This window comes from Balaenoptera physalus (assembly GCF_965194825.1).
Source record: "Balaenoptera physalus genome assembly, chromosome: 17".
NCBI classification, from domain to species: domain Eukaryota; kingdom Metazoa; phylum Chordata; class Mammalia; order Artiodactyla; family Balaenopteridae; genus Balaenoptera; species Balaenoptera physalus.
In genome coordinates, this window is record NC_138895.1 from 22,366,364 (window position 1) to 22,390,522 (window position 24,159).

Here is a 24,159-nt window from a genome sequence, read left to right on the forward strand (position 1 = left end):
TGCCCGTGGAAGCCCACACCCCAGCTGGCCTGCACAGGTACCTGTGTTCTGGGCCAGCTTCAGGAGCAGAGACTGGTGAGAGGAACATACGCAGGGGTGGGGCTGACACAGTGGTTCAGAGATCTACCTAGAGGTTTTGGAGGGTATCCTGGAGAGGTGGAGATTGGCTGTAGCTCACTATGGGGGCAAGGATACTGATAGTGGAGGCATCAGGGACTTTTTAAATTAAATTTAATTAATTAATTAATTAAATTAAAAAAAATTTTTTTACATTGTTGTTCTGTTTTGTAGTTTCATTTTCTTTTTTATTTTTTCCAAGATATTTTTTATTTTACTAATTTTATTTTATCTCATTTTTTATTCTTTGTTATTGTTCTGCTCTTTTTTGCTCGTTGTCTTTTTTTGTTTGTCTTGTTTTTTTGTTGGTTTGTTTTTTCAATATTTTTGTTTTGTTATCTTATTTTTTATTTTATTTATTTATTTATTTTTGTTTTCTTTTTGTCATTTTTGAGTGTTTGTCTTCGGTTCATTTAGCTTTTCTTTTAATTTGTTTTTGGTTTTGTTTTGTTTTGCTTTCTGTTTAGGTTAGTTCTGTTTTTATTATTGGTTTCAGTTTTTGGGCTCTGTTGTTTGGATGCCTTCTTGTTTTGGGCTTTCCTTGTTGTGCTTTGTTGTTGTTGTTGTTTGCTTGTTGGTTTGTTTTTTGTTTGCTTGTATTTGTTTTTGTTATTTGCCTTGGGTTTTATTTGTCTATTTGTTTTCTTTTCTTTTTGTGTGTGTGTTTGTTTTTGTTTGGTTTTGTTTTTATTATCTGCCTTGAGCTTCCTTTGTCTTTTTTTTTTTTTTTTTTCTGAGCCATGCTGTTTGCAGGGTCTTGGTTCACAGGCCAGGGGTCAGGCCTGAGTCCCTGTTATGGGAGCACCAAATCCAAGCCACTGGACTACCAGAGAACTTCAGGTCCCAGGAAATATTAATCAGTGTGACGTCTCATGGAAGTCCTCATCACGCCAACAAGACCCAGCTCCAGCCAACTGCCTGCAAGCTCCAGTGCTGGACTCCTCAGGCCAAAGAACCAGCAAGACAGGAACACATCTGCACCCATCAACAAAAATAAGAAGACAAAGAAATATATTACAGATGAAGGAGCAAGGTAAAAACCTACAAGACCAAATAAATGAAGAGGAAATAGGCAATCTACCTGAAAAAGAATTTGGAGTAATGATAGTACACATGATCCAAATTCTCAGAAATAGAATGGAGGCATGGATTAAGAAAATACAAGAAATTTTTCTCAAGGACCTAGAAGAACTAAATAACAAACGAACAGTGGTGAACAACACAATAACTGAAATGAAAAATACACTAGAAGGAATCAATAGCAAAATAACTGAGGCAGAAGAACGAATAAGTGAGCTGGAAGACAGAATGGTAGAAATAACTGCCAAGGAGCAGAATAAAGATAAAAGAATGAAAAGAAATGAGGACAGTGTCAGAGACCTCTGGGACAACACTAAATGGCTTAATGTTCTAATTATAGGGATCTCAGAAGAAGAAGAGAAAGAGAAAGTGTCTGCAAAAATATTTGAAGAGATTATAGTCGAAAACTTCCCTAACACAGGAAAGTAAATAGCCACCCAAGTGCAGGAAGTGCAGAGACTCCCATACAGGATTAACCCAAGGAGAAACATGTGAAGACCCATATTAATCAAGCTAACAAAAATTAAATTCAAAGAAAAAATATTAAAAGCAGCAAGGGAAAAACAACAAATAACATACAAGGGAATCCCCATCAGGTTATCAGCTGATTTTTCAGCAGAAACTCTGCAGGCCAGAAGGGAGTGGCAGGATAGATTTAAAGTGATGAAAAAGAAAAACCTACAGCCAAGATTACTCTGCCCAGAAAGGATATCATTCAGATTCAATGGAGAAATCAAAAGCTTTACAGACAAGCAAAAGCTAAAAGAAATCAGCACCAACAAACCAGCCCTACAACAAATGCTAAAAGAACTTCTCCAGGTGGGAAATACAATAGAAGAAAAAGATCTACAAAATAAACCCAAAACAATTAAGAAAATGGTAATAGGAACATACATGTCTATAATAACCTTAAACATAAATGAATTAAATGCTCCAACAAAAAGACACAGACTGGCTGAATGGATATTAAAAAAAGACACATATATATGGTGTCTACAAGAGACCAACTTCAGACCTAAGAACACATACAGACTGAAAGTGAGGGGGTGGAAAAGATATTCCATGCAAATGGAAATCAAAAGAAACCTGGAGTAGCAATACTCATGTCAGACAAAATGGACTTCAAAATAAAGACTGTTACAGGAGACAAGGAAGGATGCTACATAATGATCAAGGGATCAATTCAAGAAGAAGATATAACAATTGTAAATATTTATGCACCCACCATAGGAGCACCTCAATACATAAGGCAAATGCTAACAGCCAAAAAAGGGGAAATCAACAGTAACACAAAATAGTGGGGGACTTTAGCACTTCTTTTACACCAAAAGAAAGATCATCCAGACAGAAAATTAATAAAGAAACACAAGCTTTAAATGATACAATAGGCCAGATAGATTTAATTGATATTTATAGGACATTGCATCCAAAAACAGCAGATTGCACTTTCTTCTCAAGTTCACATGGAACATTCTCCCAGATAGATCACATCTTTGGTCACAAATCGAGCCTCAGTAAATCTAAGAAAATTTCAATCATATCAAGCATCTTTTCTGACCACAACACTCTGAGATTAGAAATAAATTACAGGGGAAAAAAACGTAAAAAGCACAAACATATGGAGGCTAAACAATATGTTACTAAATAAATAAGAGATCACTGAAAAAATCAAAGAGGAAATCAAAAAATACCTAGAGGGGGGGCCTCGGGAAGATGGCGGAAGAGTAAGACGCGGAGATCACCTTCCTTCCCACAGATACAGTAGAAATACATCTACACGTGGAACTGCTCCTACAGAACACCCACTGAACGCTGGCAGAAAACGTCCGACCTCCAAAAAGGCAAGAAACTCCCCCCGTACTTGGGTAGGGCAAAAGAAAAAAGAAATAACAGAGACAAAAGAATAGGGAGAGCACCTGCACCAGTGGGAGGGAGCCGTGAAGGAGGAAAGATTTCCACGCACTAGGAAGCCCCTTCGCGGGCAGAGACTGCGGGTGGCAGAGGGGGGAAGCTTCGGAGCCACGGAGGAGAGCGCAGCCACAGGGGTGCGGAGGGCAAAGCGGAGAGGTTCCCGCACGGAGGAGCGGTGCCGACCAGCACTCTCCAGCCCGAGAGGCTTGTCTGCTCACCCGCCGGGGCGGGCGGGGCTGGGAGCTGAGGCTCGGGCTTTGGTCGGATCGCAGGGAGAGGACTGGGGCTGGCGGCGTGAACACAGCCTGAAGGGGTTAGCGCACCACAGCTGGCTGGGAGGGAGACCGGGAAAAGGTTTGCAGCTGCCGAAGAGGCAAGAGACTTTTTCTTGCCTCTTTGTTTCGCTGCGCGCAAGGAGAGGGGATTCAGAGTGCCGCCTAAACGAACTCCAGAGAAAGGGGCGAGCCACGGCGATCAGCACGGACCCCAGAGACGGGCGTGAGACGCTGGGGCTGCTGCTGCCGCCTCCAAAAAGCCTGTGTGTGAGCACAGGTCACTCTCCACACGGCCCCTCCCGGGAGCCTGTGCAGCCCGCCACTGCCAGGGTCCCGTGATCCGGGGACAACTTCCCTGGGAGAACGCACTGCCCGCCTCAGGCTGGTGCAACGTCACGCCAGCCTCGGCCACCGCAGGCTCACCCCGCCTCCTCTGTACACCTCCCTCCCCGCGGGCTGAGTGAGCCAGAGCCCCCGAAGCAGCTGCTCCTTTAACCCCGTCCTGTCTGGGCGGGGAATAGATGCCCTCAGGCGACCTACACGCAGAGGTGGGTCCAAATCCAAAGCTGAACCCCAGGAGCTGTGCGAACAGGGAAGATAAGGGGAAATCTCTCCCAGCAGCCTTAGAAGCAGCGGATTAAAACTCCACAAACAACTTGATGTGCCTGCATCTGTTGAATACCTGAATAGACAACGAATCATCCCAAATTCAGGAGGTGGACTTTGGGAGCAGGATATATTACTTTTTCCCCCTTTTCCTTTTATTTGTGAGTGTATATGTATATGCTTCTGGGTGCGATTTTGTCTGTATAGCTTTGCTTTACAATAGCTTTATTTTACTTCACTATATTATAGCCTCTTTCTTTCTTTCTTTCTTTCTTTCTATTTTTTCTCCCTTTTACTCTGAGCCGTGTGGACGAAAGGCTCTTGGTGCTCCAGCCAGGCATCAGGGCCGTGCCTCTGAGGTGGGAGAGCCAACTTCAGGACACTGGTCCACAAGAGACCTCCCAGCTCCACGTAATACCAAATGGCAAAAATCTCTCAGAGATCTCCATCTCAACATCAAGACCCAGCTTCACTCAACGACCAGCAAGCTACAGTGCTGGACACCCTATGCCAAACAACTAGCAAGACAGGAACACAGCCCCATCCATTAGCAGAGAGGCTGCCTAAAATCATAATAAGGCCACAGACACCCCAAAATACACCACCAGACGTGGACGTGCCCACCAGAAAGACAAGATCCAGCCTCATCCACCAGAGCTCAGGCACTAGTTCCCTCCACCAGGAAGCCTACACAACCCACTGAACCAACCTTAGCCACTGGGGACAGATACCAAAAACAACAGGAACTACGAACCTGCAGCCTGTGAAAAGGAGACCCCAAACACAGTAAGATAAGCAAAATGAGACGACAGAAAAACACACAGCAGATGAAGGAGCAGGGTCAGAACATACCAGACTTAACAAATGAAGAGGAAATAGGTAGTCTACCTGAAAAAGAATTCAGAATAATGATAGTAAGAATGATCCAAAATCTTGGAAATAGAATAGACAAAATGCAAGAAACATTTAACAAGGATGTAGAAGAACTAAAGAGGAACCAAGCAATGATGAAAACCACAATAAATGAAATAAAAAATACTCTAGATGGGATCAATAGCAGAATAACTGAGGCAGAAGAAAGGATAAGTGACCTGGAAGATAAAATGGTGGAAATAACTACTGCAGAGCAGGATAAAGAAAAAAGAATGAAAAGAACTGAGGACAGTCTCAGAGACCTCTGGGACAACATTAAACGCACCAACATTCGAATTATAGGGGTCCCAGAAGAAGAAGAGAAAAAAAGAAAGGGACTGAGAAGATATTTGAAGAGATTATAGTTGAAAACTTCCCTAATATGGGAAAGGAAATAGTTAATCAAGTCCTGGAAGCACAGAGAGTCCCATACAGGATAAACCCAAGGAGAAACACACCAAGACACATATTAATCAAACTGTCAAAAATTAAATATAAGGAAAACATATTAAAGGCAGCAAGGGAAAAAAACAAATAACACACAAGGGAATCCCCATAAGGTTAACATCTGATCTTTCAGCAGAAACTCTGCAAGCCAGAAGGGAGTGGCAGGATATACTTAAAGTGATGAAGGAGAAAAACCTACAACCAAGATTACACTACCCAGCAAGGATCTCATTCAGATTCGATGGAGAAATTAAAAGCTTTACAGACAAGCAAAAGCTGAGAGAGTTCAGCACCACCAAACCAGCTTTACAACAAATGCTAAAGGAACTTCTCTAGGCAAGAAACACAAGAGAAGGAAAACACCTACAATAACAAACCCAAAACATTTAAGAAAATGGGAATAGGAACATACATGTCGATAATTACCTTGAATGTAAATGGATTAAATGCTCCCACCAAAAGACACAGGCTGGCTGAATGGATACAAAAACAAGACCCATATATATGCTGTCTACAAGAGACCCACTTCAGACCTAGAGACACATATAGACTGAAAGTGAGGGGATGGAAAAAGATATTCCATGCAAATGGAAATCAAAAGAAAGCTGGAGTAGCAATTCTCATATCAGACAAAATAGACTTTAAAATAAAGACTATTACAAGAGACAAAGAAGGACACTATATAATGATCAAGGGATCGATCCAAGAGGAAGGTATAACAATTGTAAATATTTATGCACCCAACATAGGAGCACCTCAATACATAAGGCAAATACTAACAGCCATAAAAGGGGAAATCGACAGCAACACAATCATAGTAGGGGACTTTAACACCCCACTTTCACCAATGGACAGATCATCCAAAATGAAAATAAATAAGGAAACACAAGGTTTAAATGATACATTAAACAAGATGGACTTAATTGATATTTATAGGACATTCCACCCAAAAACAACAGAATACACATTTTTCTCAAGTGCTCATGGAACATTCTCCAGGATAGATCATATCTTGGGTCACAAATCAAGCCTTGGTAAATTTAAGAAAATTGAAATCGTATCAAGTATCTTTTCCGACCACAACGCTATGAGACTAGATATCAATTACAGGAAAAGATCTGTAAAAAATACAAACACATGGAGGCTACACAATACATTACTTAATAACGAAGTGATTACTGAAGAAATCAAAGGGGAAATCAAAAAATACCTAGAAACAAATGACAATGGAGATACGACGACCCAAAACCTATGGGACGCAGCAAAAGCAGTGCTAAGAGGGAAGTTTATAGCAATACAAGCCTACCTCAAGAAACAGGAAACATCTCGAATAAACAACCTAACCTTGCACCTAAAGCAATTAGAGAAAGAAGAACAAAAAAACCCCAAAGCCAGCAGAAGGAAAGAAATTATAAAGATCAGGTCAGAAATAAATGAAAAAGAAATGAAGGAAACAATAGCAAAAATCTATGAAACTAAAAGCTGGTTCTTTGAGAAGATAAACAAAATTGATAAACCATTAGCCAGACTCATCAAGAGAAAAAGGGAGAAGACTCAGATCAATAGAATTAGAAATGAAAAAGGAGAAGTAACCACTGACACTGCAGAAATACAAAAGATCATGAGAGATTACTACAAGCAACTCTATGCCAATAAAATGGACAACCTGGAAGAAATGGACAGATTCTTAGAAATGCACAAACTGCCGAGACTGAACCAGGAAGAAATAGAAAATATGAACAGACCAATCACAAGCACTGAAATTGAAACTGTGATTAAAAACCTTCCAACAAACAAAAGCCCAGGACCAGATGGCTTCACAGGTGAATTCTATCAAACATTTAGAGAAGAGCTAACACCTATCCTTCTCAAACTCTTCCAAAATATTGCAGAGGGAGGAACACTCCCAAACTCATTCTACGAGGCCACCATCACCCTGATACCAAAACCAGACAAAGATGTCACAAAGAAAGAAAACTACAGGCCAATATCACTGATGAACATAGATGCAAAAATCCTCAACAAAATACTAGCAAACAGAATCCAACAGCACATTAAAAGGATCATACACCATGATCAAGTGGGGTTTATCCCAGGAATGCAAGGATTCTTCAATATATGCAAATCAATCAATGTGATACACCATATTAACAAATTGAAGGAGAAAAACCATATGATCATCTCAATAGATGCAGAGAAAGCTTTCGACAAAATTCAACACCCATTTATGATAAAAGCCCTGCAGAAAGTAGGCATAGAGGGAACTTTCCTCAACATAATAAAGGCCATATATGACAAACCCACAGCCAACATTGTCCTCAATGGTGAAAAACTGAAACCATTTCCACTAAGATCAGAAACAAGACAAGGTTGCCCACTCTCACCACTATTATTCAACATAGTTTTGGAAGTGTTAGCCACAGCAATCAGAGAAGACAAAGAAATAAAAGGAACCCAAATCGGAAAAGAAGAAGTAAAGCTGTCACTATTTGCAGATGACATGATACTATACATAGAGAATCCTAAAGATGCTACCAGAAAACTCCTAGAGCTAATCAATGAATTTGGTAAAGTAGCAGGATACAAAATTAATGCACAGAAATCTCTTGCATTTCTATACACTAATGACGAAAAATCTGAAAGTGAAATTAAGAAAACACTCCCATTTACCATTGCAACAAAAAGAATAAAATATCTAGGAATAAACCTACCTAAGGAGACAAAATACCTGTATGCAGAAAATTATAAGACACTGATGAAAGAAATTAAAGATGATACAAATAGATGGAGAGATATACCATGTTCCTGGATTGGAAGAATCAACATTGTGAAAATGACTCTACTACCCAAAGCAATCTACAGATTCAATGCAATCCCTATCAAACTACCACTGGCATTTTTCACAGAACTAGAACAAAAAAATTTCACAATTTGTATGGAAACACAAAAGACCCCGAATAGCCAAAGCAATCTTGAGAACGAAAAATGGAGCTGGGGGAATCAGGCTCCCTGACTTCAGACTATATTACAAAGCTTCAGTAATCAAGACAGTTTGGTACTGGCACAAAAACAGAAATATAGATCAATGGAACAGGATAGAAAGCCCAGAGATAAACCCACACACATATGGGCACCTTATTTTTGATAAAGGAGGCAAGCATATACAGTGGAGAAAAGACAGCTTCTTCAATAAGTGGTGCTGGGAAAATTGGACAGGTACATGTAAAAGTATGAAATTAGAACACTCCCTGACACCATGCACAAAAATAAACTCAAAATGGATTAAAGACCTAAGTGTAAGGGCAGACACTATCAAACTCTTAGAGGAAAACATAGGCAGAACACTCTATGACATACATCACAGCAAGATTCTTTTTGACTGAGCTCCCAGAGAAATGGAAATAAGAACACAAATAAACAAATGGGACCTAATGAAACTTAAAAGCTTTTGCACAGCAAAGGAAACCATAAACAAGACCAAAAGACAACCATCAGAATGGGAGAAAATATTTGCAAATGAAGCAACTGACAAAGGATTAATCTCCAAGATTTACAAGCAGCTCATGCAGCTCAATAACAAAAAAACGAACAACCCAATCCAAAAATGGGCCGAAGACCTAAATAGACATTTCTCCAAAGAAGATATACAGATGGCCTACAGACACATGAAAGAATGCTCAACATCATTAATCATTAGAGAAATGCAAATCAAAACTACAATGAGATATCATCTCACACCGGTCAGAATGGCCATCATCAAAAAATCTAGAAACAATAAATGCTGGAGAGGGTGTGGAGGAAAGGGAACACTCTTGCACTGTTGGTGGGAATGTAAATTGATACAGCCACTATGGAGAACAATATGGAGGTTCCTTAAAAAACTACAAATAGAACTACCATACGACCCAGCAATCCCACTACTGGGCATATACCCTGAGAAAACCATAGGTCAAAAAGAGTCATGCACCAAAATGTTCATTGCAGCTCTATTTACAATAGCCAGGACATGGAAGCAATCTAAATGTCCATCGACAGATGAATGGATAAAGAAGATGTGGCACATATATACAATGGAATATTACTCAGCCATAAAAAGAAATGAAATGGAGGTATTTGTAATGAGGTGGATGGAGTTAGAGTCTGTCATACAGAGTGAAGTAAGTCAGAAAGAGAAAAACAAATACAGTATGCTAACACATATATACGGAATCTAGGGGAAAAAAAAAAAAAATAAAGGCCATGAAGAACCTAGCGGCAAGACGGGAATAAAGACACAGACCTACTAGAGAATGGACTTGAGGATATGGGGAGGGGGTGGGGTGAGATGTGACAGGGTAAGAGAGTGTCATGGACATATATACACTAACAAATGTAAAATAGATAACTAGTGGGAAGCAGCCGCATAGCACAGGGAGATCAGCTCGGTGCTTTGTGACCACCTAGTGGGATGGGATGGGGAGGGTGGGAGGGAGGGAGATGCAAGACGGAAGAGAAATGGGAACATATTGTATATGTATAACTGATTGACTTTGTTATAAAGCAGAAGCTAACACACCATTGTAAGGCAATTATACTTCAATAAAGATGTTAAAAAAAAAAAAAAAGAACATATACCGTTTCAATATTGTTTTTAGAGGGAGTTTTTGGCCAGTATTCCAGATGCCTTTAGCAATCTGAGTACTATTCTATGGGAGAAAGAAGACAAGCTTCTGATTAATACCTACCATTTCAAAGTAGTATCCTAGGAATATTTGCTTAAATTAACTGAATATTCTCAATGCTACAAGTTAGGTAAGCTGAAGAATCAGGCTTTATATGTTAGAAAATAAATTGAGGCCTTTTTTTTTTACCAATTCTTCACTCCCAATAATACCATGGCCTTCTTTTCTCTTTCCACAACTTTCCTTGTAACCAGGATGCTTTATAAGTCTTCTAAATATTCAAATCATGTCTCTACTTCACAGTTTGTCTTATATCCCATTTGTTCCATAAGATGTTAATAATACAAAAAAAAGAGCAAATTTATTATCTGAAATTATATTAAAATTAAAATTTAAACTTTATAAAGATTTATAAAAACTTTATAAAATTAAAACTTTATAAAATGTAAAAAAAAAAAAAAAAAAATACCTAGAGACAAATCACAATGAAAACATGATGATCCAAAACCTATGAGATGCAGCAAAAGCAGTTCTAAGAGGGAAGTTTGTAGCAATACAATCCTACCTCAAAAAACAAGAAAAATCTCAAATAAACAACCTAACCTTACATCAAAAGGAACTAGAGGAAGAAGAACAAACAAAACCCAAAGTTAGTAGAAGGAAAGAAATCATAAACATCAGAGCAGAAATAAATGCAATAGAAACAAAGAAAACAGTAGCAAAGATCAATAAAACTAAAAGCTGGTTCTTTGAGAAGACAAACAAAACTGATAAAGCTTTAGCCAGACTCATCAAGAAAAAGAGGGAGAGGATTCAAATCAATAAAAACAGAAATGAAAAAGAAGTTACAACAGGCACCGCAGAGATACAACGCATCATAAGAGACTACTACAAGCAACTCTATGCAAAGGACAACCTGGAAGAAATAGACAAATTCTTAGAAAGGTATAACCTTCCAAGACTTAACCAGGAAGAAATAGAAAATATGAACAGACCAATCACAAGTAATGAAATTGAAACTGTGATTAAAAATCTTCCAACAAACCAAAATCCAGGACCAGATGGCTTCACAGGTGAATTCTATCAAACATTAAGAGATGAGCTAACACCCATCCTTCTCAAACTCTTCCCAAAAATTTACAGGGGGAGGATGACTCCAAGCTCATACTATGAGCCTACTATCACCCTGATACCCAAGCCAGACAAAGATACTACAAAAAAAGAAAATTACAGACCAATATCACTCATGAACATACATGCAAAAATCATCAACAAAATACTAGTAAACAGAATCCAACAACACATTAAAAGGATCATACACCATGATCAAGTGGGATTTATCCCAGTGATGCAAGGATTCTTCAATATACGAAAATCAATCAATGTGATACACCATATTAACAGATTGAAGAATAAAAACCATACAATCATCTCAATAGATGCAGAAAAAGCTTTATACAAAATCAACACCAATTTATGTTTCAAACTCTCCAGGAAATGAGCATAGAGGGAACCTACCTCAACATAATAAAGGCCATATACAACAAACCCACAGGCAACATCATTCTCAATGGTGAAAAACTGAAACCATTCCTCTATGATCAGGAACAAGACAAGGATGTCCACTCTTGTCACTATTATTCAACATAGATTTGTAAGTCCTAACCATGGCAATCAGAGAAGAAAAAGAAATAAAAGGAAGACAAATTGGAAAAGAAGTAAAACTGTCACTGTTTGCAGATGACATGATACTATACATAGATAATCCTAAAGATGCCACCAGAAAACTACTGGAGCTAATCAATGAATTTGGTAAAGTTGCAGGATACAAAATCAATACACAGAACTCTCTTGCATTCCTATAAAATGAAAATGAAAGATCAGACAGAGAATTTAAGGAAACAATCCCATTCACCATGGCAACAAAAAGAATAAAATACCTAGGAATAAACCTACCTAAGGAGGCAAAAGACCTGTACTCAGAAAACTATAAGACACTGATGAAAGAAATCAAAGATGACACAAGCTGATGGAGAGATATACAATGTTCTTGGATTGGAAGAATTAATATTGTAAAAATGGCTATACTACCAAAAGCAATCTACAGATTCAATTCAATCTCTATCAAATTACCAATGGCAAGTTTCACAGAATTAGAACAAAAAAATGTACAATTTGTATGAAAACACAAAAGACCTCGAATACCCAAAGCAATTTGGGAGAAAGAAAAACTGAGCTGGAGAAATCGGGCTCCCTGACTTCAGACTATACTACAAAGCTACAGTAATCAAGACATTATGGTACTGGCACAAAAACAGAAATATAGATCCATGGAACAGGATAGAAAGCCCAGAGATAAACGCACCCACCTATGGTCACCTAATCTATGACAAAGGAGGCAAGAATATACAATGGAGAAAGACAGTCTCTTCAATAAATTGTGCTGGGAAAACTGGATAGCTATATGTAGAAGAATGAAATTAGAACACTTCCTAACACCATGCACAAAAATCAAATCAAAGTGGATTAAAGATCTAAATGTAAGGCTGGACACTATAAAAATCTTAGAGGAAAACTTAAGCAGAACACTATCTGACATCAATTGCAGCAAGATCTTTTTTACCCACCTCCCACCTCCTAGAGTAATGAAAATAAAAACAAAAATAAACAAATGGGACTTAAAAACTTTTGCATACCAAAGGAAACCATACACAAGAAGAAAAGACAAACCTCATAATAGGAGAAAATATTTGCAAAAGAAGCAACCTACAAGGTATTAATCTCCATAATATACAAACAGCTCATGCAGCTCAATATCAAAAAATCAAACAACGCAATCGAAAAATAGGCAGAAGACCTAAAGAGATATTTCTCCAAAGAAGACATACAGAAGGTCAAGAGGCACATGAAAAGATTCTCAACCTCAGAAATTATTAGAGAAATGCAAAGTAAAGCTACAATGAGGTATCACCTCACACCAGTCAGAATGGCCAGCATCAAAAAATCTACAAACAATAATTGATGGAGAGGGTGTGGAGAAAAGGGAACCGTCTTACACTGTTGGTGGAAATGTATATTGATACAGCCACTATGGAGAACAGTATGGAGGTTCCTTGAAAAACTAAAAATGGAACTACCACATGACACAGAAACCCAACTCCTGGACATATACCTGGAGAAAACCATAATTCAAAAAGATACATGCATCCCAATGTTCACTGCAGCTCTATTTACCATAGCCAGGACATGGAAACAATCTAAATGCCCATAAACTGAGGAATGGATAAAGAAGATGTAGTATATATACACAATGGAATGTTACTCAGCTATTAAAAGGAACGAAATTGTGTCATTTTCAGAGATGTGGATGGACCTAGAGACTGTCATACAGAGTGAAGTAAGTCAGAAAGAGAAAAACTAATATTGTATATTAATGCATATATGTGGAATCTAGAAAAGTGGTACAGATGAACCTATTTGCAAAGCAGAAATAGAGACACATACGTAAACAACAAATGTATGGACACCAAGGGGCGGGGGGGAGGTGGGATGAATTGGGAGATTGGGATTTACATATTTACACTACTATTTATAAAATATATGACTAATGCGAACCTACTGTATAGCACAGGGAACTCTACTCAGTGCTCTGTGGTGACCTAAATGGGAAGGAAATCCAAAAAGGCGAGGATATATGTATACGTACAGCTGATTCATTTTTCTGTACAGCAGAAACTAACACCATATTGCAAAACAAGTGTACTCCAATGGAAAAAAAAAAAAGAAATGAAAGTGGATATATTACTACCAATTCTACAGAAATAAAAAGTATTATAAGAGAGTACGATGAACCATTGCATGCTAACAAAATTGGATAAACTATATGAAGTGGACAGATTCATAGAAACAAAACCTTCCAATACTAAATCATGAAGAAATAGGAAATCTGAATAGACCGATAAATAGTAAGGGGACTGAATCAGTAATTGCATATCACTCAACAAAGAAAAATCTCTGGATCTGACGGCTTCCCTGGTGACTTCTGCCAAACATTTAAAGTGGGACTAATACCAATCCTTCTCAAATTTTTCCAAAATATTCAAGAGGAGAGATCACTTCCTAATTCATCCTATGAGATCAGAATTACCCTGATACCAAAGAAAAATTCAATACATAAAAGAGACAATTACAGATCAATATCCCTTATGAACACTGACATAAAAATCCTCAATAAAATACTACCAGATTGAATTCAACATCATATTAAAATGATTATACTCCATGACCAAGTGGGAAATTCCTGGAATGCAAGGATGGTTCAACATAAGAAAATTGATCAATGTAATATAGTACACTAACAGAATAAAGGGAAAACTCACATGATTATCCCCATTTGACAAAATTCAACACTCCTCCATGATAAAAACACTCAGTGAAATAGAAATAGAAGGAAGTTACTTCAGCGTAATAAAAGCCACTAATGAGAACACACAGCAAACATTATACTCAACAGTGAAAGACTGAAAGTGTTTCTTTTAAGATCAAAAAAAAAAAAAAAAAAAGCAAGGATGCCCACTCTTAACACTTCTACTTAATGAATTCTGGAAGTTCTAGCCAGAGCAATTAGGCAAGAAAAAGAAATAGAAGACATCGAAATTGGAAAAGAAGTAAAATTATTTTTGTTTCCAGATGATATGATCTTATATGTAAAAAACACTCAAGATTATACACACAAAAATACTGTTAGAACTAATAAATGAATTCAGCAAAGTAGCAGGACATAAAGTCAACATACAAAATCAGTTGTATTTGTATACACTATAATAAGTAACCTGAAAGAAAATTTTGAACATAATTTCATTAACAATAGCATTAAAAAGAATAAAATGTTTAAGAATTCCCTTAACCTAAAAGTGAAAGACTTGTAAAATAAAAACTACAAACACTGCTGAAAGAAATTTTAAAAGGCATAAATAAATGGAAATATATCCCTTTGTTCATGGATGGGGAGACTTCATATTGTTAAGATATCAATACTATCTAAAGGAATCTACAGATTCAATTCAATTTCTATCAAATTCCCTAAGATGTGTTCTGCAGAAATAGAAAAACCCATTCTGAAATTCACATGGCGTGTAATAACCATGACAATCTCAAAAAGGAAGAACAACACTGGAGGACTCTCTCCTAATTTCAAAACTTACTACAGTAATCAAAACAGTGTGGTATTGGTATAAAACAGACATATAGGCCAGTGGAATAGAATTAACAGCCCAGAAATAAATTTCCACATATATGGGTAAATGATTTTTGACAAGGGTTCTAAGACCATTCAAAGGGGGAAGAATAGTCTTTTCAACAAATAGTGCAGGGAAAACTATACACCAGACCAATATTTTATTGTTTTTAGTTATTCTAATCAGGTAATTACTCTGTAGGTGACAATTTATCTCTGTCCTAGGAACAATGAGATAAATTAGCAATTTCCAAAGTTTTCCTCCAGTCAATCTATTTTAATGTCTGCTCTGGTACTGTTTACCCCTTTTGTAACATGCCTCCCTGTGTCTGATGGCCAAGAGTTCCAGAAGGACAGCCACTAGGGAACTTTCCATGAATGCTGAGATCCCCTGATCAATGTATGAAGGGAGTGTATCCTGGAACCTGGAGGGAGGGAGTAGGGAGTTATGAATGGCTCTTACGATATGAATCCATTCAAGTGTTCCTATATTCCTAAACCTTTGGATTCATTGCTCTACATTGTACCAGAAAATTCTTTATCCTCATTTGCATTTAGTGTAGGTTATATTTTGTCCAAGTGCCATTCGAACAACAGAGTAAGAGTTATATCCACCACACCCTCTCTCAAATCAAGAATCTCTTATAATTGTATGCATATCAGTATATCCAACGTAATCAAATCATGTTATTTTCTTCCTGGTATAGCACTTAAGGAATCAATTCCCACATATATTTCTCAGGTTTCTGTTGAATTATATGTTATGCATTTTTTCAATGGATAAGCTATATTGTATTTATATCTTTGGGGCATGCTAGATGTGTCTCTAATTAAAAGTCTGAAGTCCATGACTGGGTAGAGAAAGTGAGTCTTAAAAGGGACTTGGAATAATTAAGACAGCGTAGGCAGGTTTCTTCAGACAAGATAAGAGAAGCTGATTTTCCTGACAAGAGATGTTCATTAGGATACCAAGGGGAAGGGATCAAGATAATCAGATTTTTAAAACCCACCCAAAAGTTTTCATTACAAAACTGAAGATGTTGATCTTTCCCAATCCCTGTCCAAACTGCATTATAATTTAGAAACATACCTGAACAGACTTTGGGTCTATATTTTGAATATTTTAGCCCTTTGGCTAGAAAAGTTAAAAAATTCTTTTGGGGCCAAATGGAGAAGTTCTCCACTTCTTTGAGCATCCCTGAGAGTTTATAGGTTTGAATTTGCCATTTTCTTTCTATAAACTCTTCAGAACAGCCAGAAGCAGCTATCCTACACCACAGTTCTTATTTCCACCCCAATGTTCTATTGCTTCTGCCACTTGGGCTACCAAACCGTGCATATAACAGGCACTTCACTACACAACAACTGTAGCAGATAATTTAAGTAACTGTATTTCCACAGAAATACACTATCAATATCGTATTTTCCACTGGCAATAATGGCATCCCTGTTTTTAAATATAAACACATCAAATAATAAAACCCAGAATCCCATCTTTAAAATTGGTTTCATGGAACCACTTATGATAATAAAATTCTCAGTTTGTGTTTGGTGAGAATGATGGTAACCATTCTAGAAAGTTCAAGTGGAAAAGATTTAATACAGTAAAATAGATATGTCTACAAAAGTGATGAAAAGGCTAGATGTTTCAAGATTCAGGAAAACTGCTGTGGTTCTCAGATTTGCCATTACCAGTTAGGGAGTCATGAGGTTGCATGAACCATAGGAAACTTTTGGTCACAAACACCCCCGGCTCCAGATATGAGGCAGAAGGTTTTTGTGAAAACTTCTGGAAATTGTGGCAACAATTTCATGTTTGATAGAGCTCATAGTTTTGCTTGCTTCTACTGGAGGAATTATGATAAATTTTCCTTCTTCCAATTCTTACATTATTGTCTCTTATTTTCAGACTGTAAACCTGATCCTCTTGGTGGAGATTACAGGGAAAAAAGTTCATGGGCTTCCAGCTGGGAGAGCATAGAAAGGGAGAAAGTAGTGCTGAGAAGGTATAGTGTCTCTAATTTCTGCTGTACTGTAGTTATTCATGGGGTGGATTAAGACTTGCTTATGACAGATTCTGTATACCATCTTGAAAAACTAGGATCTTCTCCCAGCCTTAGGTTTCAAGTAACACCTAATGTTTCTAAAATAAGGAAAAGAAACTTTAGATTTTTAAGGAAGATATCTTGAATTACAGAATGAAAATAGACTGGAAAGATGAAATACTGGAAGCAAACAGATTGCTGAAGAGACTATTGCAATATTCCAGGGAAATGAGATGATGAAGGCTAAAGTAAATGACGTAACTACAGGGTTTAAAAGAAGGGATGATTATAAGGTATTTCAACACAAAATTAACTTAAATTAGTAATTGAATAAGGGGAGCTCTTGGTTTCCCCCCTTTTCTTGTACCACCTTCTTCTTTTCCAAACCTACTTCCCATTCAGTCGATTACTGTTATGACACATTTTCTTCCTATTTCTTAAATACATTCCCTATATGTATATCTATGACCACTGTCAGTATAGAGTCTCTCATCATCTCTCACCAGGATGACTGAGTCAGGTCCTACAAACACAAACAAATGAATTACTCCACTGAACAAAACCCTTCAACAGTTTCACATGGTCTAAAGGAAAAAAATCCAAACTCCTTAGTAGAATCAGATGCACATTTGGTATCTTTATCATAACAGCATCCTGACCTCCTCTATTTGTAGGTATCATATTTTCCATCCGTCAGAGGAAACTTATCCTCCTGAATTCCATATGATCTTGATAAATGTCATCAATTACTTTATGGTCATACTTTAGAGGTTTGCTATATAAGAAAAATGGAGCCAATCATACTGTGCCCCTGCTTGGCCTCAGAGATATATCCAGATATCGGCATATGGCTCAAGTAGATCTAATCAGTGCCCCTACCTAAATTTTTTCTAGCTGGAACATCTGTGGAACACTCTCCTACTCTTGGGTTACAGAGGTGGAATAAAGTGAATACCTGTAGCCTTGATCTTGACTATCTGATAAAGCCATTCTGCATTTTGAGAAAATGAAACAAAAATACAAGAAACAGTAGACAAGAAAGAAGAAATTTCTGTCCTTGGTTTGAGCCATACTTTTGTCTTTGTATTTTTCAAGGTTTGGATGAGAGCAAAGAGTCTATTTTTTATTTATGACTTTGAATTAAAATTCTGTATCACACTATGGAAGAAAGAGAGAGAGAAAGAGTGAGAAAGGGAGAGGGAGAAAGGGAGAGAAGAGAAAAAAAACACTGATTAATACTATGTAAAAATGGCTTAGTGATCTGGATGTTTCACGTTTCCTGACTTTATGTATTTTGCCCTATTTCTGGACTGTTCTTTCTGTTCCTTATCTGGATTCCCTCTATATTTCTTTCAATAATGTCCTCAAGACCTTCCACTAATCCTTCTTGGACCTTTCTTTCCAGGCACGTTTCTGTGTGTATTTCTGTCACAATCCTTACCATATTATAATTTATCCACGTTTATATATGAAACTTCCATGTGATTGGGAGTCCTTTGAATGGAAGGACCATCTCCTACTTATTTATTTTGTACTTTCTAGGAGACTATTTCACACAAAGTTTTGCTCAATACAAGCTTGTTGAATAAATAAAGTGGGGTAATCCATGTCCATGGGAAAATATTATTTTTCTCCTTATTGTGTCCAAGACAAAATTTTATTATTTTCATTTATAGTGGATATCTATAAATTCTTGTCATTTATCTACACATTAAATAGGGAATCAAAAAACAAATGAATTATCATGAATATCTGCATCGGTGTATTAACCCAGGTACATGGCCCACACTTTTTTTCAATTTTGCCTCAACTGTTTATTTGCATTTTGATATTTACAGAAAAACGCCCTATAAGAGACTGACAACATGATATATTTACCAATGTGAGGTCATAGCAAAATGGAAGACCAAAAGCTAACGCATAGTTCCAATTAATATTATTTAATTCAATTTCATTCAGTTTGGTTAAATGTTGTTTGGTTCACATCACCTTAACAGCATGCGTTGGACATCTGCTACAAGAAATGAAGTTTTTTAGGCACTATAGGAGACACAAATATAAGACATTATCTACAAAAAGATGTTAATTTTAGCGAAACATAGAGGAAAAGAGTGTGCACTTTGGGACCTACATCTCAAAGTTCAGTTTTGAAACACCTGAATCTCCTAGATTAACATGATGTTATAACAGATTATTAATAAACTCAACGAACAGCTGGTCAGGTCTTTATGAGCTTTGAAATCATGCCTTCAATACTGCAATGCAGCATATAAACAATTAAGAAGTTTATACATATAAACAGAGTGTTGCAATTAATCTACAAACAAATTCATTTTATATCAGATTTGTGACTTTTACACCAATGTGTACTCATTTTGTGGCTGCCTCCCACTGTTTTGGCAAGGCTTTCAAATGTTTTCTTCCTCCCTCATCTTCCAGCAGGAAAGCCAACAGCTGTGGCCAAGGCAACAATTTTGGCAGTGGTAATGCCCAGATGACAACCTCTGGAGTATCTCTCTCCAGCAGTAGCAGTGACATCTGGACCACTTTCCACACTTGAGAGCATCTTGGCTCATCTCCACACATACAGCTGCAGAGCCATCACAAGAGCTATCTTCAAGTAGGGACACGGCATTGTGAGAGACAATTGTTCTCTGATTAAGAGACAATTCACATTGTGTATATGTAAATGCATAATTACTGTGTGTGTGTGTGTGTATTTTGTGAATAGGTTTAAGACTATAGTTTGTTTAAAAAAAGAGAGAATTAAATACACACTCCATGTCTTCAATTCACTGTAGTTATGTCTATATATTCAGGTTTACATATATGCGTGTACATCTACACACACATCATCATCAGAGTCAACCATTCAGACAGTTCAGCATTTGAGAGCTTTTGATTATTATGGGATGAGACAACTTCCTTTATGAGTTCCTTTGGTACATAGATACTGTATATTTACTGCCAAACCATACATGGTTTGAGGAAGTAAGATGTAAAGATGTAAATTACTTAAACATAACATTACTACTGTTGAGGCAATTATAATCCTGCCACTGGGGAAAAACATAAGAAATTCAAAAGAACTGACAAACAAAACAGCATCCCAACATATCTATTACTTGAGAGCCTTGAGGTACATCATTTACCCTTAATTATAAAGTCAAGTACTATTTATCTATCGAGTTGTGCAACTAACTATACATGCATTAACACACTTAATTCTTATAAACCTGTGAAGTAGATATTATTCCCACTGCATGGATAAGATAAATAAGGCCCAGATAAATAAAAGGTCACATAACTCATAAGTGGTGGAGCTAGATTTCTAAGGTCACTATCTTTACCACTGTTCCTCCCCTACAGTATTTAGTTTGCCAATCATTACATTTTCTGAAATGCATTTTATTATAAACAGTCAATTGTGTATAAAGACAAAAGCACGAGTTATAGGAGAAAGACTACCAACTGGAGTAGGGTAAACTGTTAAGACATAACAGAAAAAATGGGGACAAGATATTTGCCGTTGATAGTTTGCCATTAACAGATGAATAAGTAGAAGTTGACAAGGCAGATTAGCAAGCTGATGGGCTTGTCTGCAATCACAGGGCCAAAGTGGATATTTTGATATCGCTTTGTAGTGGTATCAAATGTAGTTAAGTGACACCATCTGGATTACCCTTTTCTGGTAGCAATATTTTATTTTAAAGTTTGCAATTCCTGACAAGTATTGTTTTTAACTCTAGTGCTCATTTTTTCTTTCTTTAGTTCCATCAAAATGTGAGTATTCTACTTCACAGGCTCCAATAGTCACATGTGAAGTTGTTTCTCCCTCTACTTTTGTCAAGTCACTTTTTAGTTTATTCTCAGTTTCTGTAATTATTTCTTATAGAAATAAGTTATTATTTGTTCAACCTAGTCACTTAGAAACCTGAGGGGAAAATTAATGACACAGATTATTGGATAGTTTTGACAACCTCACCAATAGAAAATATTCCTTGAAAAGTTACTTATTTTAAATAAAATTATTAGATGACCTAGATTTTTAAGTTGATATAGGATGATGTAGTTAAGCCAATATCCAAGTCAAAATGGAGAGTAGTACATGAAATTAATAAAGATTAGACAAAAATCCTATCTCAGAGTTTTATTCAAAGTTCAGGCAATTTATAAGCATGTGCCCTTTTATTTTTTTTTTAACTGTCTGTGTTTTCAAGGTCTCACATTCAACCAAGTACAATTAGCTCACTCAGTACAATTAGTACTTAGTGTGCATGCAGACTTGTGTATGCTACAACCTTCTAGCTCAGGGTTTTATCAAGGCTTGCTTTGCCTGTCTTGGTCCTCAGCTCTCCCTGTTAAATTTCTGGCTGGTCTGATGGTCTATTGCTCACCCCAACTAGTGTCAAAATCACAAGCTAGCTGGGCTGTTGGCCTTCCCTAATTTTCTGCCACTGAAATCTCAAGTGTTTGACAACTGCAGGTCCCAGCATTTCCAGCATTCTTCTTCAAATGAAATCAGCCCCCTCCCATGATCTTTGTATCACTTTTCTGCCATGGAGCTGAAGTGAGAGGGTAGGAGCCACCTCTGACTAAAAAGTCACAGGCTCCCCTGTTTCTACTGAGATTCAATAGATTTTCTTGAATATACACTTCACATTTTGCTTTATGACTTCTGTTGATTTCGGACTCTTTAAATGGCTATTTTTTTAAATAATTTCATCTGATTTATCATTGCATTTTGGAAAGAGGATTTGGAGAAAGGATTAACCTTATTCAGCCATTCTGAAAGTTCCATCCTCTCTGTTTCCCCTGTTTTCTATTAGTTCATTCCTTCCTGCCTTCTTCTGGGCTATTTGAACCTCTTCAGTGTACTTAATGTTTTCTTGAATATATCTTTGTGTATTTGTTCCAACATCTGTTCTTGGGATTGCAATGCAATATTTAACTTTTCAGTCTATTTGAAATCAACTTTTTTAGTACCTCAAGTGAAACATATAAGATTTACCACCATATAGATCTCTTTTTTCTGCCCTTATATTTTACTTATATTATATGGGACATATATAAGCATTGCATTCCATCAGACAATTTTATGGTTTTTGTTCTCAAACATAACACATATAATAAAGAACTATAAAAGGAAAGAATAGTTCATTATATTTTCTGTACATTTATTATTTCAGTTGCTATTTTTTCATTTCTGATATTCCAAGGTGACTTTGGTAGCATTTCCTTTCTGTCTGAAAGAATTACTTAAGCAATTATTTGAGAGCATGTCTGCTGACCAAAAAATTCTCTAAGATTTTCTTCATTTGAGAATATCTTTATGTTGTTTTGCTCCTGAAAGATATTTCATTGGATATGGAATTCTGGGCTTTCAAGATACTTTTCTTGTCTTCAGTTTTCAGCATTTTGACTATGATATAACTGGGAATGGATGTCTTTTTCTTTTTTAGGTTCACTGAGCTTCTTGAATCTGTAGATTTACATTTTTCACCAAATTTTGGAAATTTTCAGCCTCTTCTTTATTTTTATTATTTTTTTTTTTACTGCACCTTTCTTATTTTCTGAGATTGTGATGACATGAATGTCAAAACTTTTGGTATTATCCCAAAGGTCTCTGAAGCCCTTCTCATTTTTTTCAATCTTTTTTTCTATTTTATTCAAATTAGATAATTTCTATTAATACATCTTCAAGTTCACTGACTCTTTCCTTGGTCATTTCCTTTTGGTTATTGAGCCCAACCAGTGACTTTATTCCAGTTACTACATATTAAATTTAAATATTTCCATTGGCATCTTATACCTTGAATTTCTTCAATGATATTTCTGCCTTTCCATTCATTCCAAGAGATTCACCTTATTTATTGGAATATTTTGTAATAGCTGCTTTTTAATGTCTATGCCATTTAATTCCCATATATTTGTCATCTCAGCTTTGAAATCTGTTGAATGTCTTTTCCCAGGTGAGTTGAGATTTTCCATATATATATATATATATATATATATATATATATATATATATATATATAATTTATATACACACGCACACACACACACACACACACACACATATTTGCTGATTAAATTCAATTTTATCCCAAGGCATTTTGAAAGCACGTTATGAGACACTAGGCCTTATTTAAATCCTATAGAGAGTATTGATCATTTTGTTTTAGCAGGCAATCAGCCCAGTTGGGTTCAGACCACAATTTTAATTCCTTTTTGAGGGGTGAAGTATCAGTGTCCACAGTGCTTTTCAGATCAGTCACACATATGCATTACCCAGTGTACAGTCTCTGACCTAGGCAGCGTCTTTCTTTAAGTTTAGTTCTCAACATCTATGATATGCTGCTTAGGGTCAGATCCATGAATATATAAAACAGGAGTAAGTACAGAAGTTCATAAACAAAACAAGGGGGTCACTTTCCCAAACTACTCTCTCTCCACAGTTTCTCTGGTATTTTCTGGGACCCCGGGCTCCTCTATTTGGTTCTCTGGTCAGAAAGCAATTTTTTCTTTTTTTAACACCATTCTCCTGTGTACTTCCCAAAACTGTGGGACAAACATTGAGAAGTCAGAGAGAGAAAGAAAAACAACATGGATATGCACTAATACTCTTGGGACCACAGCTTCTTAAATTAGAAGGAAGTTTTCTCTCTTTCACAGTAGTAGGCTCTTAAAGATCCCCAGGACAAAAACGCCATGGGAATCCTTGATGGCTGAGACAAAAATGAATTTAAAAAAAGGAAAAGAAAAACAACGAGGCATTTCCAGCACTCTTTCCAAAAATTAAGAGAACCCATTCTAACTACCCACAGAAGAACTACAGGAGATCTGTTGGAGCACTCTCTTGTAGTGTC

General features: G+C 36.8%; 1 long non-coding RNA gene across 1 annotated transcript; it reads right to left on the minus strand.

The window, feature by feature from the left end:
- Nucleotides 1-258: 258 nt before the first annotated feature.
- On the minus strand, nt 259-23,310 carry LOC309646518. The gene is made up of 2 exons (XR_014255416.1): nt 10,479-23,310; nt 259-2,888 (listed from the first exon to the last, which is right to left on the minus strand). It is a non-coding gene; the product is annotated as an uncharacterized lncRNA (long non-coding RNA).
- Nucleotides 23,311-24,159: the final 849 nt, after the last annotated feature.